An 18,826-nucleotide genomic window follows, 5' to 3' on the forward strand; every position below is an offset into this window, starting at 1 on the left:
GGTCCCTCTTGCACCATGTGGTGAGGCTGGTGGCTGGGAGCAGTTCAGGACAGGACCCGGTGGCATCTTACCTCTCCCACCCTCCTGTGGGCTCCAGGGGGCTCCAGTGGGTTCCAGGGGACAGCCTGCCTTCCTTGCAAAGCCCAGTAGCACTGGGAGCAGAAACTGGGACCAAAGAGTGAGCACCCTGTTTGACAAGCCTGACCAGCCAGCTCTTCTTCAGATGCAAGGGGAGCCCTGGCGTGCTGACTCCTCCCTTCTCCCTTTCCCCTTGCCTCTCTTCCTCCCTCTTCCCTTCCCCTCTGTCCTTCCCTGGTGGTGCCCTTTCCCAATGCCCACTTCATCCCTTTTCCTTTCTTACATGCCTTTCTTCTAGATTTTCTTCTCTTTCCTCCCAATTACTTCCCTTCATCTGAATCTCCTCTTTGGTCCCTTTGTCCCTGCACTCTGCTCCTCCTCCCCTTCCCTGACCCCTGTTCAGCTCCATCCCGACTGCAGGCAGAGCTGGACTAACAGGCTCACTCGCTAGCTCAGCCACCCTTTAGAGAAGTCACTCTCCGGTGGCCACCTTCCTGACCCCCTGGTCCTTTCTCCACTTGTTCGGCTATTGCTCTGAAGTCTGAGGAGGACAGAGCGGGGCTGCCGCAGAATCAGGCCAGAGGAGAAACCAAACCATGTGTCCACACTGTCCTCCAGCACTGCTGCTCTGAGAGCTTTCGGAGTCCTCAACAGGGTTAGGATTTAGGGGCTTCTTCAGAACCAGGAGTGAAAACAGCCATAGGTCAAAAGAAAAGCTATGGCCCCCACACAAAAATAATAATCACAAATGAAAAGTAAATTAACTCTGAAGTCCCAAAGTCAAAGAATTGCCTTGAATCTGTCACTAGAAAGCACCCAAGGCCTCACTCTCTGGGTTCTGGGTGCCCTGGGAATGGCAGGATGCTCTGACGCCCTTCCCTCTTCATTCACTCCCAAAGAACATCCTCTGAGGTGGTCTTCAAACTTCCTCTGAGAAACTGTCTCTGGGAACTGTAGGCCCTCGGCTGCTGGGACTAATGAGAGGGATGTCAGGACCTGATGGGCAGCTTTACCAGGAGATTGTGGCTTCTGGATGCAGTCCTCAAGTCCCATGGTCTGGGTGAGATCTGGGTCTTTGAGTGGAGGAGGACAGATGAGATTTCAGATTTTGCGTTGGTTCTGGAATGATTAGTCGTTTGGGGGGCATTGGGTGAAGGTATTCTGCACATGGGAAGGACACGAATTTGGGGGGCCAGAGAGTGGACTGTTCAGAGCTGACCTGCATTTCCCCCAGAAACCTTGCTGCTGTCCTTATCTCTGGTACCACAGAACGTGACCTTATTTGGAACTAGAGTCCTTACAGATGCAATCGCATTACAATGAGGTCCTTAGAGTGGGCCCTTATCTCCTGTAACTGGCCGCCTTATGAAAAGGGAAAATCTGGAGATGCCCCTACTGTCAGTGGTGGGCAGTGCATGAACTTCTAGAACCCTGACAGTAGTGGAAAACAGACACAGGCTGGGCACTAGGTAAATGGGAGCTCTAGTGGAATTTCATATGAAGATGCTTAGGACCTCGGCTTCCCATGTCATAGTGACGTTAGCCTGAAGACGGTCTTTTGACCCTGCGACCCCCGCTTTTCACCATTCACTGACTTTTAAAGCTGGAAGGACACGTGGAGGCTCTCTGTTCACCCCTGAATATTACAGATTATGGACAGGAGTCCTAGAGAAACAACTGACTGCACAGCCCATCTAGTTGGCCCTCACCTGTGGTCTCCAAGAGCAAGGCTGCGTGCCCTCTCCAAGGTCCACCCGCGTGAGTTTACCCTGGGCCTTTCTCATGCCTTTTGAGAACTGTCCAGAAGATGTGCGTATAAATTAAACATCATTCTTTTTTTTTAATATCTGACTCTCCAATAGGCAGTAATTGCTACGTCTATTTTTTTGCCCATCATAGTAGCCCCAATACCTGATTTCTAATAGGTACCACCTGTATATTTATTCATTTATTTTTAAAATTTTTTTAAATTTATTTTCAGCATAACGGTATTCATTATTTTTGCACCACACCCAGTGCTTCATGCAATCTGTGCCCTCTATAATATCCACTACCTGGTACCCCGACCTCCCACCTTACGCCCCTTCAAAACCCTCAGATTATTTTCCAGAGTCCATAGTCTCTCATGGTTCACCTCCCCTTCCAATTTCCCCCAACTTCCTTCTCCTCTCTATCACCCCATGTCCTCCATGCTATTTGTTATGCTCCACAAATAAGTGAAACCATATGATAATTTACTCTCTCTGCTTGATTTATTTAACTCAGCATCATTCTTCCTACCATCAGTGAGATCCTTGTTGGTTAGTTGCCAGCTAATTTGGGGTGGGCTGTGCCTTGCTTGGAGTCCCCAGTCCAGGAGAAGTGAGGTGGATTTGGGAGGAAGGGACCTCCTGGGACAGTAGAGCCCTGCCTACTGTTTCCTGGGGCCTGTAAAAATAAACATTTTAATGTTTCCAAATGGTTTGACTTCAGACGTAATAATAGTATACCGTGCAGCTCCAAGAGCTCTCAGAAATCCTTTAGGACAACTTCCTCCTTCCAGACCAGTATCAAATAACCAGGGTGAGCCCTCTTCCAAATGATCTCTTCGGTACACAGCCATCTGGGCCTCGAAAACAAAGGTGATTGAGTACGAACCACGAGGAAGGCGCAGGGTCAGGCAGAGCACGTCGGGCACCACCTGGGTCTCGGGCGGTGAGCGAACGTGGCAATGATGCGCTTGGAAGAACTTCCTCCAGGGTCTGATCCCCATCAGAGGCTCCAGCAAACAGGATTCCAAGTCCTGAAGGTGCCTCCCTGGCTGGTCACGAATCTGTTTCTTTTCCCCATTGCCCTTTGCCTTTGCAGCCGTGACTCAGAAAATGAGAAGCCAGAATTCATTGTCCCCTTCCCATCAGAACTTCCATCTATTATCAGAGATTTCAGACAAATCGAGAAACTTTGGGCGGCCAGGTAGGTGCTGTCGTTGGCTTGGCTCTTCCTGTTCGCCTGACAGGAGACGTGCTCAGGTGTGATCCAGAGTGGGGTCAGGGTCAGAGGGTCAGAGCAGAGCGGATAGGGTTCCCACTCCCGGCCTCACCAGAACATCTCACCTAGGTCCCCTGGACTGCAGGTTACAGGGAAAGGAGCCTGAAGCAGCAAGCACTTACGTGAGTCACCCAAGGTCACACTGCAGGCCTCATCCAAGGTCACACCCTTGGACTTGTTCAAGGTCAGACCACTGCTCTCCATAGCGGCATGTCAGGGAGAGCCAAGGCCTTCTGCACCCAAGCCCACTGTGCCTTCCTTTTGACTTCCTTTTGACTCCAGCGCCCTCTGAATGCGCAGGCTTGGGTGGGCGGGGCCGCAGATCGGTCCAGGGAGGAGGCAAGGGTGGCACCCAGGTGCCCCCGGTGCCGGAGGGCAGGCAAGACCTGCAGGGAGATCCCCATGGGACTGCTGGAGCTGCTGCATGGCTTCAGGCTGCACTTGCGAGGCACCAGCCTGTGGACCCTGCCCTGCATCTGGCTCTTTCCTTAGCAGGGAGCCTGTTTTCCCATCTCTCTCTCTGCCCGTCTTCTCCCTCCTTCTCCTCTCTGCTTCTCAAAGTTATAATGTAAAACTTAAAAAAAATCATCAAACAACCCACCATATTCTTGTCGTTCATTAGGACCCCATGCGTCAAAATTTGATTTTTACTTCTTGAATTGAAGGATTTGGTTGACTGATTGGCGGTTTTTGCAGAAAGGCAGAGACAGTGAGAGAGGGAGCCCAACTGGAGAGGGAGTACAAGCAGTTGAAGTGGGAAAGGGAGAAGCAGGCTTCCTGCTGAGCATAGAGCCCCAGGCAGGGCTTGATCCCAAGACCCTGGCATCAGGACCACGGCAGAAAGCAGATGCTTCACAATGAAGCCACCCAAGTGCCCCACTCTGTGATTCAATCAGTTTTTTACTATTCAGTCCCTTGGATTTAGCATCACTTCTTTGGGTCTGCCTTCTCTGTGCTAACACTAACACATTTTGTTTTCCTTGGCTCTTTTGGGATCCCTGAGGAATCTTTTCATGTGTTTATTGGCTGATGGCTTTCTCCTTGGATATAGCTGTTCAAAAATTTTCATTGCTTGGAAGTGACCTACCTTTCTTTCTGGATTCCTCGTTATCCTATCTCGACTTGTATCCAGTTCCTTAGCTGGGATCTCAATAGAGCCTTTCATCGTTTTAGTCTTGTCATTTGGTGGGCAAGATCTTTGGTTTTTAAGCTGGGAATGAGCAGAGTCTGACTTCCCAACCTTTCTTGTGCCTCCCGTTTTTGGTGTCCTGTTCCACTCATCTCTGCCACCTCCCCCACATCCTAAAAATGTTTTCCTTTGATATCTTCCAGAGAACTTATGATGTCCTCTTTTGTATTTAGGCGACATCAGTCTGGAAAAGCGTTTTAGTCTCTAAGGTTCCATGTGGATATTCACGTCATTTAGCACTGCTTGGTCAAAGTCTGCCCTTGTTGGTTTGTCTGTTTTCTCCCGTCCTTTCAAGAGTCCTTTTGTAAGAAATCCTATCCCATCAGATGCTCCTCTCACTCTCTTTCTTCCTCACTCTTGCTCTCGCTTCTTTCTTCAGATTTGCTGGGGAATGACGAGTCCTTTTCATTTCCATGGAAATAGAAGAATTGGCTTCTCCACGTACACAGGCACTTGCTAGATAGGAAACTGGGATTGCATTAAATCTCTCCATCAAGGTGGGGTCAATTGAAACTTTACAATACCGACCATCCAATCTATGAACCTATTCCGTCAACACAGGTAACATATGAACCTAGTGGACATCCCATTGATTTAGATCATAAATCCCCTGAGTTATCTTGGATGGTTTTCTGGGTGGACACTTGCTGGGTAGAGACTGCATCAAGTCTTAGGAGAGATGAAGTCCTCGTTGTGGTGCTCTCATCAATAGGATTTTCAACCTTGGTTCGTATGTCACAGAATTCCAATGAATTTTTCTGAATTTTTAACTTATATCCGATGACTTTGATTCATTCACTTCCTGATTCTAATACTTTGTACCTTCTCTTAGAATATCTTTCCATACAAATTTCACTCATTTTTTCCAGTTGTTATACCTTCAATGTTCCTCCATCCCTTCTTAGACTCGCTAGGACATCCCCTTCTTGGTGGGTAGACGAGTTCTTCCATTTCAGGTGTTCAATACTACCGACATTTCTTTCTGCCTTGCTGAGCGGATTCTGTATCTCATCGAAGCAGCACATCATTATGTGTGTATGTGGGCACTGATGCAATCTAACCAATTTAATCTTTTCATTAGAGTAATAGAACCATTGACATTTCATGAAAGGATAGAGCCCCTCAATTTTGAACTTTGCCTTGCATTGTGTTTGCTTCATCCCTTTTTAGATCTCTTGTTAAAAATACATTTTTTCTTTAAATGTATTTAATTTTAGTTTTTGACTTTAATTTTTAATTTAAATTTCAAATTCAAATTAAATGTATTTAATTTAAATTATTTTAAAATAAATTTAATTTTTTTTTCCTTCTAAATGTTGATCCATGATGTCAGCCCCCAAATCTCTGGTCACTTCAAGTACACACAAAATGAGACAAAAGAGTGTAGACAAAGGAATGTAGACTTACAAAGAAGAACCATTTAGCTTTTATAGGTCCTTCTTTTAAAAGACAGAAGCGTTTACTTTCCCCCAAAAAAAACAATTTCAGAAGGAAAGACTAGGATGAAAGTCACCTCCATCAGCCTATAAACAGATACTCAATACCAAAAAAAACTGTAAACTCCAAAGAGATGCCAACTGTTATTAAAAATATGCAGGTGACTTTAGGTAATAATAACTTTCATGGAGACTGAGGAGGTAGAGGTGGTCGAATTGTTCAGGAGGCACAAAAAGCATGCGAATAACCTTGTAATGAAAGGAAGGGAGACTAAGATGCTGAACAAAAATGTTTTATTAGGCAAGAAAATAAATAAATAAAGAAGTAAAGAATACACACACACACACACACACACAGGTGTCTGTGTGTGTGTGTATGCATATAAAATATCCCAGTCCTAAACACCAGCACCTGGTAGTGTGATTTTTTTTTCCAATTTATTTATTTTCAGAAAAACAGTATTCATTATTTTTTCACCACACCCAGTGCTCCATGCAAGCTGTGCCCTCTATAATACCCACCACCTGGTACCCCAACCTCCCACACCCCCGCCACTTCAAACCCCTCAGATTGTTTTTCCGAGTCCATAGTCTCTCATGGTTCATCTCCCCTTCCAATTTACCCAAAAGCACATACCCTCCCCAATGTCCATAACCCTACCCCCCTTCTCCCAACCCCCTCCCCACAGCAACCCACAGTTTGTTTTGTGAGATTAAGAGCCACTTATGGTTTGTCTCCCTCCCTATCCCATCTTGTTTCATGGATTCTTCTCCTACCCACTTAAGCCCCGATGTTGCATCACCACTCCTTCATATCAGGGAGATCATATGATAGTTGTCTTTCTCCGCTTGACTTATTTCGCTAAGCATGATACCCTCTAGTTCCATCCATGTTGTCACAAATGGCAAGATTTCGTTTCTTTTGATGGCTGCATAGTATTCCATTTGTATATATACCACATCTTCTTGATCCATTCATCTGTTGATGGACATCTAGGTTCTTTCCATAGTTTGGCTATTGTGGACATTGCTGCTATAAACATTCGGGTGCACGTGCCCCTTTGGATCACTACGTTTGTATCTTTAGGGTAAATTCCCAGTAGTGCAATTGCTGGGTCATAGGGCAGTTCTATTTTCAACATTTTGAGGAACCTCCATGCTGTTTTCCAGAGTGGTTGCACCAGCTTGCATTCCCACCAACACTGTAGGAGGGTTCCCCTTTCTCCGCATCCTCGCCAGCATCTGTCATTTCCTGACTTGTTCATTTTAGCCATTCTGACTGGTGTGAGGTGATATCTCTTTGTGGTTTTGATCTGTATTTCCCTGATGCTGAGTGATGTGGAGCACTTTTTCATGTGTCTGTTGGCCATCTGGATGTCTTCTTTGCAGAAATGTCTGTTCATGTCTTCTGCCCATTTCTTGATTGGATTATTTGTTCTTTGGGTGTTGAGTTTGCTAAGTTTTTTATAAATTTTGGACACTAGCCCTGTATCTGATATGTCATTTGCAAATATCTTCTCCCATTCTGTCAGTTGTCTTTTGGTTTTGTTAACTGTTTCCTTTGCTGTGCAAAAGCTTTTGATCTTGATGAAATCCCGATAGTTCATTTTTGCCCTTGCTTCCCTTGCCTTTGGTGATGTTCCTAGGAAGACGTAGCTGCGGTTGAGGTCGAGGAGGTTCCTGCCTGTGTTCTCCTCAAAGATTTGGATGGATTCCTTTCTCACATTGAGGTCCTTCATTCATTTTGAGTCTATTTTTGTGTGTGGTGTAAGGAAACGGTCCAATTTCATTTTTCTGCATGTGGCTGTCCAATTTTCCCAACACCATTTATTGAAGAGGCTGTCTTTTTTCCATTGGACATTCTTTCCTGCTTTGTCGAAGATTAGTTGACCATAGAGTTGAGGGTCTATTTCTGGGCTCTCTATTCTGTTCCATTGGTCTATGTGTCTGTTTTTGTGCCAGTACCATGCTGTCTTGATGATGACAGCTTTGTAATAAAGCTTGAAGTCCGGAATTGTGATGCCACCAACTTTGGCTTTGTTTTTCCATATCCCTTTGGCTATTCGAGGTCTTTTCTGGTTCCATATAAATTTTAAAATTATTTGTTCCATTTCTTTGAAAAAGATGGATGGTACTTTGATAGGAATTGCATTAAATGTGTAGATTGCTTTAGGTAGCATAGACATTTTCACAATATTTATTCTTCCAATCCAGGAGCATGGAACATTTTTCCATTTCTTTGTGTCTTCCTCAATTTCTTTCATGAGTACTTTATAGTTTTCTGAGTATAGATTCTTAGCCTCTTTGGTTAGGTTTATTCCTAGGTATCTTATGGTTTGGGGTGCAATTGTAAATGGGATTGACTCCTTAATTTCTCTTTCTTCTGTCTTGTTGTTGGTGTAGAGAAATGCAACTGATTTCTGTGCATTGATCTTATATCCTGACACTTTACTGAATTCCTGTACAAGTTCTAGCAGTTTTGGAGTGGAGTCTTTTGGGTTTTCCACATAGAGTATCATATCATCTGCAAAGAGTGATAGTTTGACTTCTTCTTTGCCTATTTGGATGCCTTTAATTTCCTTTTGTTGTCTGATTGCTGAGGCTAGGACTTCTAGTACTATGTTGAATAGCAGTGGTGATAATGGACATCCCTGCCGTGTTCCTGACCTTAGTGGAAAAGCTTTCAGTTTTTTTCCATTGAGAATGATATTTGCAGTGGGTTTTTCATAGATGGCTTTGATGATATTGAGGTATGTGCCCTCTATCCCTACACTTTGAAGGGTTTTGATCAGGAAGGGATGCTGTACTTTGTCAAATGCTTTTTCAGCATCTATTGAGAGTATCATATGGTTCTTGTTCTTTCTTTTATTGATGTGTTGTATCACATTGACTGATTTGCGGATGTTGAACCAACCTTGCAGCCCTGGGATAAATCCCACTTGGTCGTGGTGAATAATCCTTTTAATGTACTGTTGAATCCTATTGGCTAGTATTTTGGTGAGAATTTTTGCATCTGTGTTCATCAAGGATATTGGTCTATAGCTCTCTTTTTTGATGGGATCCTTGTCTGGTTTTGGGATCAAGGTGATGCTGGCCTCATAAAATGAGTTTGGGAGTTTTCCTTCCATTTCTATTTTTTGGAACAGTTTCAGGAGAATAGGAATTAGTTCTTCTTTAAATGTTTGGTAGAATTCCCCCGGGAAGCCATCTGGCCCTGGGCTTTTGTTTGTTTGGAGATTTTTAATGACGGTTTCAATCTCCTTACTGGTTATGGGTCTGTTCAGGCTTTCTATTTCTTCCTGGTTCAATTTTGGTAGTTTATATGTTTCTAGGAATGCATTCATTTCTTCCAGATTGTCAAATTTGTTGGCGTAGAGTTGCTCATAGTATGTTCTTATAATAGTTTGTATTTCTTTGGTGTTAGTTGTGATCTCTCCTCTTTCATTCATGATTTTATTTATTTGGGTCCTTTTTTTTTCTTTTTGATAAGTCTGGCCAAGGGTTTATCAATTTTATTAATTCTTTCAAAGAACCAGCTCCTAGTTTCGTTGATTTGTTCTATTGTTTTTTTGGTTTCTATTTCATTGATTTCTGCTCTGATCTTTATGATTTCTCTTCTCCTGCTGGGCTTAGGGTTTCTTTCTTGTTTTTTCTCCAGCTCCTTTAAGTGTAGGGTTAGGTTGTGTACCTGAGACCTTTCTTGTTTCTTGAGAAAAGCTTGTACCGCTATATATTTTCCTCTCAGGACTGCCTTTGTTGTGTCACACAGATTTTGAACCGTTGTATTTTCATTATCATTTGTTTCCATGATTTTTTTCAATTCTTCTTTAATTTCCCGGTTGACCCATTCATTCTTTTTTTATTTTTTATTTTTTTTTATTTTTATTTTTTTTCCAATTTATTTATTTTCAGAAAAACAGTATTCATTATTTTTTTCACCACACCCAGTGCTCCATGCAAGCCGTGCCCTCTATAATACCCACCACCTGGTACCCCAACCTCCCACCCTCCCCGCCACTTCAAACCCCTCAGATTGTTTTTCAGAGTCCATAGTCTCTCATGGTTCATCTCCCCTTCCAATTTACCCAAAAGCACATACCCTCCCCAATGTCCATAACCCTACCCTCCTTCTCCCAACCCCCCTCCCCCCAGCAACCCACAGTTTGTTTCGTGAGATTAAGAGTCACTTATGGTTTGTCTCCCTCCCTATCCCATCTTGTTTCATTGACCCATTCATTCTTTAGAAGGATGCTGTTTAGTCTCCATGTATTTGTGTTCTTTCCAAACTTCCTCTTGTGGTTGAGTTCTAGCTTCAGAGCATTGTGGTCTGAAAATATGCAGGGAATGATCTTAATCTTTTGATACCAGTTGAGTCCTGATTTAGGCCTGAGGATGTGATCTATTCTGGAGAATGTTCCATGTGCACTAGAGAAGAATGTGTATTCTGTTGCTTTGGGATGAAATGTTCTGAATATATCTGTGATGTCCATCTCATCCAGTGTATCATTTAAGGCCTTTATTTCCCTGTTGATCTTTTGCTTGGATGATCTGTCCATTTCAGTGAGGGGAGTGTTAAAGTCCCCTACTATTATTGTATTATTGTTGATGTGTTTCTTTGATTTTGTTATTAATTGGTTTATATAGTTGGCTGCTCCCACGTTGGGGGCATAGATATTTAAAATTGTTAGATCTTCTTGTTGGACAGACCCTTTGAGTATGATATAGTGTCCTTCCTCATCTCTTATTATAGTCTTTGGCTTAAAATCTAATTGATCTGATATAAGGATTGCCACTCCTGCTTTTTTCTGATGTCCATTAGCATGGTAAATTCTTTTCCACCCCCTCACTTTAAATCTGGAGGTGTCTTCGGGCTTAAAATGAGTTTCTTGGAGGCAACATATATATGGGTTTTGTTTTTTTATCCATTCTGATACCCTGTGTCTTTTGATTGGGGCATTTAGCCCATTAACATTCAGGGTAACTATTGAGAGATATGATTTTAGTGCCATTGTATTGCCTGTAAGGTGACTGTTACTGTACATTGTCTCTGTTCCTTTCTGATCTACCACTTGTAGGCTCTCTCTTTGCTTAGAGGACCCCTTTCAGTATTTCCTGTAGAGCTGGTTTGGTGTTTGCAAATTCTTTCAGTTTTTGTTTGTCCTGGAAGCTTTTAATCTCTCCTTCTATTTTCAATGATAGCCTAGCTGGATATAGTATTCTTGGCTGCATGTTTTTCTCGTTTAGTGCTCTGAATACATCATGCCAGCTCTTTCTGGCCTGCCAGGTCTCTGTTGATAAGTCAGCTGCCAATCTAATACTTTTACCATTGTATGTTACAGACTTCTTTTCCCGGGCTGCTTTCAGGATTTTCTCTTTGTCACTAAGGCTTGTAAATTTTACTATTAGGTGACGGGGTGTGGGCCTATTCTTATTGATTTTGAGGGGGGTTCTCTGCACCTCTTGGTTTTTGATGCTCGTTCCCTTTGCCATATTGGGGAAATTCTCCCCAATAATTCTCTCCAGTATACCTTCTGCTCCCCTCTCTCTTTCTTCTTCTTCTGGAATCCCAATTATTCTAATGTTGTTTTGTCTTATGGTGTCACTTATCTCTCAAATTCTCCCCTCATGGTCCAGTAGCTGTTTGTCCCTCTTTTGCTCAGCTTCTTTATTCTCTGTCATTTGGTCCTCTATATCGCTAATTCTTTCTTCTGCCTCATTTATCCTAGCAGTGAGAGCCTCCATTTTTTATTGAACTTCATTAATAGCTTTTTTGATTTCAACTTGGTTAGATTTTAGTTCTTTAATTTCTCCAGAAAGGGCTTTTATGTCTCTGGAGAGGGTTTTTCTAATATCTTCCATGCCTTTTTCAAGCCCGGCTATAACCTTGAGAATTGTCATTTTGAACTCTAGATCTGACATATTACCAATGTCTGTATTGATTAGGTCCCTAGCCTTCGGTACTGCCTCTTGTTCTTTTTTTTGTTGTGAATTTTTCCGCCTTGTCATTTTGTACAGCTAAGAGTATATGAAGGAGCAAGTAAAATACTAAAAGGGTGGCAACAATCCCAGGAAAATATGCTTTAACCAAATCAGAAGAGATCCCAAATCATGAGGGGGGATTTCTCCCCCCTCACGATTGGGTGAGGGATCTCCTCTGATTGGGATCTCCTTTGAATGGGATCTCCCAGTCTCTTCTGATTGGGATCTCCTCTGATTTGGTGATAATAAGAGGTTCAAAAAGAAAGAAAGAAAAAAAAGAAAAAAAGAATAAAAAAAAGAGATTGAATTAAAAATTCAATCAAGAATTTAAAAAAGAATTAAGAAAATAAAAGATTGAAGAGATTAGGATCTCTTCTGATTTGGGGATAAAAAGAGGTTCAAAAAGAAAGAAAGAAAAAAAAGAAAAAAAGAATTAAAAAAAAGAAAATGAATAAAGAAAAGTATAAAAAAGAAAGAAATATATATATTAGATAATCTAGTTAAAAAACGTTAAAAAGAAAAGGGTAAAAGTTATAAAAAATTTTAGCAGAAGAAGAGAAAAAAAAATGAAAAAGAAAAAAATTAAATTAACTGCAAGACTAAAAAATCACAGGCAGAAAGCCATGAGTTCCGTGGTTTGTTTTCTCCTCCTCTGGAATTCTGCTGCTCTCTCCTTGGTATTGAAACTGCACTCCTTGGTAGGTGAACTTGGTCTTGCCTGGATTTCTTGTTGATCTTCTGGGGGAGGGGCCTGGTGTAGTGATTCTCAAGTGTCTTTGCCCCAGGCGGAATTACACTGCCCTTACCAGGGGCCGGGCTGAGTGATCTGCTCGGCTTTGCTTTCAGGAGTTTTTGTTACCTGATCGCTTTCCGTAGAGTTCCGGACGACGGGAATACAAATGGCGGCCTCCTGGTCTCCGGCCCGGAGGAGCCGAGAGCCCAGGGCCCCGCTCCCCTGTGCGCCCTCAGCGAACAGCTCCCAGCAACTCACGTCTGCCCATTCTCCGGCCGCGCTCTGAGCTCACCGAGCTTGCGACCGGTTCAAGGCAACTCCGAGCTGCGAGCTTACTGTCGGCTCTGTCTCTGCAGCTGGCTTTCCCGTTCCAATAACCCCAAACTCTGCGACACTCAGACACCCCCGATCCTTCTGTGACCCCGCGGGACTTGAGGTCACGCCGACCCCGTGTGGGCTTCGCCCCGGTTTAGCCTCCGGAGAGATGTCCCTCAGCGGAACAGACTTTTAAAAGTCCTGATTTTGTGCTCCGTTGCTCCACCGCTTGCCTGGAGCCGGCCCCTCCCCCCGGGGTCTATCTTCCCGTCGCTTTGGATTCACTTCTCCGCCAGTCCTACCTTTCAGAAAGTGGTTGTTTTTCTGTTTCTAGAATTGCTGTTCTTCTTCTCTTCGATCTGCCGATGGATTTGCAGGTGTTTGCAATCTTTAGATAAGCTCTCTAGCTGATCTCCTGCTAGCTGAGGTAGTCTCAGCCAGCTACTTCTCCGCCATCTTGACTCCTCCCCCTGGTAGAGTGATGTTATTTGAAAATAGGGTCCCTGGAGTTGTAACTAGCGAGGATAAGGTCATATTTGAACAGACTGGGCCCCCCATTCAGGAGGACTTGTGTCCTTCGAATATGGGAAACTGGGGACACACAGAAACGCCCTGAGGGAGAAGGCCATGTGAAGAAGTCCAAAGCCAGGGCAAAATTTCAAGCTGGGAGAGGAGCTTGGAACAGACCCTTCCTTAATACCCACTAGAAGAACGTGGCCTACCAATTTCATAGCCTTTAGAATGGTCACACTGTCCACTTCTGTTATTTCAGGCTCTAGGCTTGTGGTATCTTGTAAAAGCAACCTTAGAAAAATAATAGAAACCTGGTTAGAGGAAAAGAAACCCACCGGAAGCCCATGGGAATTGGAAAAGAAAAAAAATCTCTATCTCTCTATCTATCTATCTAAGTCTTTAAAATATTGAAAATGAACGCACATTTGTGAACCACGTGAAAAGGAAAAGAAGCAAAGACACAAACAAAAAAACTGAGCCCCAGGACACACTCGGCTTTTCACCTGGAGGAGTTCTGGTTGGTGGGGATAGGGAGGAGATTCCAAGGAAAAGAGGGGAATCTCCCGGGTGTGAGGAAAGAGAGATTGGAATTCAGGAAGGCTGGAGTGAGGAAAAGGCCATGGGTTCCAGAAAGAAGGAAGTCAACTAGAAAACAAGCTCTTGGAAATACTCCCTGGAGTCCTCTTGAGTCGTTGCTCAATAGGAAGCAGTGTGTGTCTAAGAAAATGCCCCAGGTTCTAACACAGTGTCAAGGCAACTGATCCAGATGGTTGCCAAGACTCCTCCAAGTCTAGAGGCATTGGAGTTAAAACCAGCCAAGGGAAGAGTTCTTGTGGCTAAGTCAGAATCTTCAGTAGGGACCCGGTAAGGATCATGAGTTAGGAGCAGGATGAAATGGTCTCTCCAAGAAAGCTTCCTCAACAGATTCCCTAACCAAGTGGGAGAACTATTTGAGAAATAATCAGTATTACCTACTAAGATCTCACTGCCCCTGGGACAGCCGATCCTAGAAGGCAGAGAACAGCCTCCCAATGACTCAGGTCATTGAAAGGAAGGCAGTTCCAAAGGGAAGAAGGAATTGACGGGAACAAGAAAACACGAGTAGCAAGGTAGTGGACTTCAACTTCAACGTTTCAACAATTCCCTTCAGAATGAACGACTAAAATGCTATTGAAAGAAAAGACCTAAATATGTCAGTGAAAAATCAACTCTACATAGAAGGATGCAGAGGACAGTATAGATTTTGTGAAAAGAAAAAAGGATGAAAAGGGCTAGATCGGACCCAAGCCAATCCTAAAAGGCTGATTTTCCTAGGTCTTGACAAGACACAGTAGAGAGACACCGGACAGAATGGAGAGAGAAAGAAGGCATTTCAGAGCGACAAAGCATCCATCTAGAAAGCCATGGCCATCCTCAAGGTGTGTGCATCTGATGGGAAAACTCATTGAGCTCAACCACATTCAAACCCATCAAACAAGGCTCAAGACATTTGTTTGAAAGATTTTTTCTTTATTTGAGAGAGAATGAGTGAGAGAGAGCAGGAGAGAGGAGAAGATCAGAGGAAGAAGCAGACTCCCCAAGGAGCTGGGAGCCTGAGGCAGGAGGAGATCCTGCAACTCCGGGGTCATGACCTGAGCCTAAGACAGTTGCTCCAGCAATGGAGCCACGCCCACGCCAGTCTCCATAAATTGATCAACAACACCTGAGGGGCACCTGGGCGGTATGCTCAGTGAAGTGCCCTACTCTTGGTTCTGGCTCAGGGGGTGATCTCAGGCTCTTGAGACTGAGCCCTGAGGCAAGCTCTGGGCTCAGGGCAGAGTCCACTAGGTCTCTCTCTTGGTCCTGGCCATGCCACCTCCCCCATCACGTGTGCTTTTTCCCTAAAACAAACAAGGAAAACGCTTCACAGAAATGAACAATGGTTGAGAGTGAGGGGGTGGGGAGAGAAGCAATGGGCCCCGAGGCGAGTGGGAGGAGCCAGAGATGCTGCCCACCCTCGCAGGGCTGTTGCTCCCTCAGCCGCCACCACAGGGTGCAGCTGAGCCCGGAGCCCTGGTGCTAGCAGCGAGTAGCGCCTCCAGCGCTCTCTGAGCGCACCCGCTTCGGGGTTCTGGGCCGCAGACTGGTCCAGGAAGAGTCGAGGGTTTCCCCTAGGTTCCCGCCCAGGGGAGGGGCAGGCAGGATGTGCAGGGAGATCCCCATGGGACTTAGGAGCAGCTGCAGGTCTTCAAGTTGGCATAGCCAGCCACCAGCCCGCTCACCTAGCCCTGCCTCTGCCTCTTTGCTTAGCAGAGAGCCTCTTTTCCCCTGTCTCTCTGCCACCCTCTCTGCCTGACTGTAAAAGGAAGAAATAAAATCTTAAGAAAGAAAAGTTATTAAAACAACCCTTAATATTCTTATTGTTCCTTGGGACCCCATGGGTCAACATGGTATTTTTCCTTATTGAATGGAAGGAATTGGTTGATTGATTGACGGATTTGACAGAAAGAGAGAGACAGTGAGGACAAGCAGGGAAAGTGGGAGAGGGAGAAGCAGGCTTCCTGCTGAGCACAGAGACCCAGGCAGGGCTCGATCCCAAGACCCTGGCATCAGGACCCCAGCAGAAAGCAGATGCTTCCCAGTGAAGCCACCCAAGTGCCCCACTCCATGAATCAATCAGGCGCCCCTGGCGGTGGAGGGGCAGGCAAGGCCTGCAGGGAGATCCCAAAGAGACTGTTGGAGCTGATGCAGGGCTTCACACTTCACTTGGCGAGGCACCAGTGAGCGCACCCTGCCCTGCAACTGGCTCTTTCCTTAGCAGGGAGCCTGTTTGCCCTTCTCTCTCTGCCTGTCTCTCTCCCTCCTTCTCCTCTCTGTCTGTCAAGGGAAGAAAGAAAATCTTTTAAAAAAATCATCAAACAACCCTCCATAATCTTGTTCATTAGGACTCCATGCGTCAACATTTGATTTTTGTTCTTGAATAGAAGGAATTAGTTGATTGATTGACGGATTGGACAGAAAGACAGAGAGACAGTGACAGAGGGAGCCCAACTGGAGAGGGAGTACAAGCAGTGGAATTAGGAGAGGGAGAAGCAGGCATTTTGCTGAGCAGAGAGCCCCAGGCAGGGCTTGAGCCCAAGTCCCTGGCATCAGGACCCCAGCAGAAAGCAGCCATCCAGGTGCCCCACTCCATGATTACATCCGTTTTTCAGGATTCAATCCATTGGAATAAGCAACACTCTTTGGGGTCCTTCTCCTCTGGGATAACACTGACACATTGTGTTTTCCTTGGCTCTTTTGTGATCACTGCCGATTTTAGGAATCTGTTCATGTGTTTCTAGGCTGATGGTTTTCTCCTTGGGATATTTCTTTTCAAGGATTTTCATTGTTTTGAAGTTACCTATTTGAAAATACCATTTGATAGTGACCTACCTATCCTTCTTGATTCCTAATCTGTAATATTCAGGGCTGAACAGAGAGCCTCCACGTGTCCTTCCAGCTTTAAAAGTCAGTGAATGGTGAGAAGCGGGGGTCGCAGGGTCAAAAGACCATCTTCAGGCTAACGTCACTATGGCATGGGAAGCCAAGGTCCACAGCATCTTCATTTGAAATTCTGCTAGAGCTCCCATTTACCTAGTGCCCAGCCTGTGTCTGTTTTCCACTACTGTCAGGGTTCTAGAAGTTCATGCACTGCCCACCACTGACAGTAGGGGCATCTCTCTGTCCAGATTTTCCCTTTTCATAAGGCGGCCAGTTACAGGAGATAAGGGCCCACTCTAAGGACCTCATTGTAATGCGATTGCATCTGTAAGGACTCTAGTTCCAAATAAGGTCACGTTCTGTGGTACCAGAGATAAGGACAGCAGCAAGGTTTCTGGGGGAAATGCAGGTCAGCTCTGAACAGTCCACTCTCTGGCCCCCCAAATTCGTGTCCTTCCCATGTGCAGAATACCTTCACCCAATGCCCCCCAAACGACTAATCATTCCAGAACCAATGCAAAATCTGAAATCTCATCTGTCCTCCTCCACTCAAAGACCCAGATCTCACCTAGACCATGGGACCTGAGGACTGCATCCAGAAGCCACAATCTCCTGGTAAAGCTGCCCATCAGGTCCTGACATCCCCCTCATTAGTCCCAGCAGCCGAGGGCCTACAGTTCCCAGAGACAGTTTCTCAGAGGAAGTTTGAAGACCACCTCAGAGGACGTTCTTTGGGAGTGAATGAAGAAGGAAGGGGGTCAGAGCGTCCTGGGTTCCCAGGGCACCCAGAACCCAGAGAGTGAGGCCTTGGGTACTTTCTAGTGACAGATTCAAGGCAATTCTTTGACTTTGGGACTTCAGAGTTAATTTACTTTTCATTTGTGATTATTATTTTTGTGTGGGGGCCATAGCTTTTCTTTTGACCTATGGCCGTTTTCACTCCTGGTTCTGAAGAAGCCCCTAAATCCTAATCCTGTTGAAGACTCTGAAAGCTCTCAGAGCAGCAGTGCTGGAGGACAGTGTGGACACATGGTTTGGTTTCTCCTCTGGCCTGATTCTGCGGCAGTCCCGCTCTGTCCTCTTCAGACTTCAGAGCAATAGCTGAACAAGTGGAGAAAGGACCAGGGGGTCAGGAAGGTGGCCACCGGAGAGTGACTTCTCTAAAGGGTGGCTGAGCTAGCGAGTGAGCCTGTTAGTCCAGCTCTGCCTGCAGTCGGGATGGAGCTGAACAGGGGTCAGGGAAGGGGAGGAGGAGCAGAGAGCAGGGACAAAGGGACCAAAGAGGAGATTCAGATGAAGGGAAGTAATTGGGAGGAAAGAGAAGAAAATCTAGAAGAAAGGCATGTAAGAAAGGAAAAGGGATGAAGTGGGCATTGGGAAAGGGCACCACCAGGGAAGGACAGAGGGGAAGGGAAGAGGGAGGAAGAGAGGCAAGGGGAAAGGGAGAAGGGAGGAGTCAGTACGCCAGGGCTCCCCTTGCATCTGAAGAAGAGCTGGCTGGTCAGGCTTGTCAAACAGGGTTCTCTCTCTTTGGTCCCAGTTTCTGCTCCCAGTGCTACTGGGCTTTGCAAGGAAGGCAGGCTGTCCCCTGGGACCCACTGGAGCCCACTGGAGCCCACAGGAGGGTGGGAGAGGTAAGATGCCACCGGGTCCTGTCCTGAACTGCTCCCAGCCACCAGCCTCACCACATGGTGCAAGAGGGACCCCAGAACAAAGGAAGGACACAGGCCCACATGTCTGCCGGTGGCCCTGGGCACTTAGCTCATTGCAGTGAACCACACCGCCTCCTCCACCCAGGCTTTCAAAGCCTCTTTCTTCGTTCCTGGCTTTCATGTGTGTATGAACATGAGCCAGATCTAACTCATCTCCGACAGACAATTCTGACTCACCCCGTGTCAGATTTTTATTAGTGGCCTGATAGAGTAAGATAGCAATGCTCCAACAAACGGACTATTTCCTCCCACGTGACCTCAACAGTCTTATACATTTTCTTAGCGAAAAAATCTTGTCTCCTTCCATTAAGCTCATAACGTGGTCTAATAGTATACATGTGCCTTCGTTAGATGTGAAGCGATAGAGGTCCTTTTTTTTAATTTT

Source organism: Neovison vison, chromosome 8 (genome assembly GCF_020171115.1).
Source record: "Neovison vison isolate M4711 chromosome 8, ASM_NN_V1, whole genome shotgun sequence".
Lineage (NCBI taxonomy): Eukaryota > Metazoa > Chordata > Mammalia > Carnivora > Mustelidae > Neogale > Neogale vison.